Source organism: Ursus americanus, chromosome 22, assembly GCF_024610735.1.
Source record: "Ursus americanus isolate L20-20 chromosome 22, mUrsAme1.1.p, whole genome shotgun sequence".
Taxonomy (NCBI): Eukaryota; Metazoa; Chordata; class Mammalia; order Carnivora; family Ursidae; genus Ursus; species Ursus americanus.
This window is the reverse complement of record NC_142148.1, coordinates 45,696,105-45,697,184: the sequence shown is the minus strand read 5'-3', so window position 1 is coordinate 45,697,184 and position 1,080 is coordinate 45,696,105. Positions and strand designations below refer to the sequence as shown.

The 1,080-nt window shown below is 34.1% G+C and overlaps 1 non-coding gene across 1 annotated transcript; it reads left to right on the top strand.

Annotated features, from left to right (window-relative positions):
• The first annotated feature begins 304 nt into the window (after positions 1 to 304).
• LOC123779076 (small nucleolar RNA SNORD49) lies at positions 305 to 363 on the top strand. The gene has a single exon (XR_006776073.1). It is a non-coding gene; the product is annotated as a small nucleolar RNA SNORD49 (small nucleolar RNA).
• The last annotated feature ends 717 nt before the right edge of the window (positions 364 to 1,080 follow it).

The following is a 1,080-nucleotide window of genomic DNA, read 5'->3' as shown; positions in this document are numbered from 1 at the left end:
GTGGATGTTTGGGTTGCTTCCATATCTTGGTTATTGTAAATAATGCTGCAACCATATATCTTTTTGAGTAAGTGTTTTCATTTTCTTTGAGTAAATATCCAGTAGTGGAATTATTGGATCATACGGCATTTCCATTTTTAATTTTTTGAGGAAACTTCATACTGTTTTCCACAGCGGCTGAACCAGTTTACATTCCCACCAACTGTGCATTAGGGTTCCTTTTTCTCCACATCCTTGACAATACCTGTTGTTTCTTTTCTTTTTGATACTAGCCATTCTGGAGTCAGACGCGCTACCATTGCGCTGCTCTGATGAAATCACTTATAGGACGTGCCGTCAGAAGCGATACTAGCCATTCTGACAGGTATAAGGTGATATCTCATTGTGGTTTTGATTTGCATTTCCCTGATGATGAGTGATGTTGAGCACCTTTTTGTGTGTCCATTGGCCATCTGCATGTCTTCTTTGGAAAAAATGTCCATTCAGCTCCTCTGCCCATTTTTAAATCCGATTTTTTTTTTTTGTATCCAGTTGTATGAGTTCTTCATATATTTTGGATATTAACCCTTTATCAGCAATATCATTTACAAATATCTTCTCCCACTCATTCCCATCGCCTTTCTGTTTTTTTGATGGTTTTCTTTACCATACAAAAGATGCTTTATTTTGGTGTAGCCCTGATAGTTTATTTTTGCTTTTGTTTCCCTTGTCTTAGGAGACATATACATGACTGTGTTGTGAAGGCCAGTGTTCAAGAGATTACTGCCTATGTTTTCTCTTAGGACCCTTGTGATTTGAGGTCTCACATAATTTTAAGTAATTTAAATTTAAATTAAAAAATATTTGATTCAAGTATTACAAAACTTTTAAGTATGTTTGGAAGAACTTGGGTATGTGAGCCCACTCTTCCAATTGTAAATTGAAATCTAAATCTAAATCAAGTGTACCTGATGTGAATTTAGTATTTACATTGAGATATACCTTAAGTGTAAAATTCACTCCAGATTTCTAATACTTAATACATAAAAAGGAATGTAAAATATCTCATTAATACTTTTGTATTGATTATATGCTGAAATT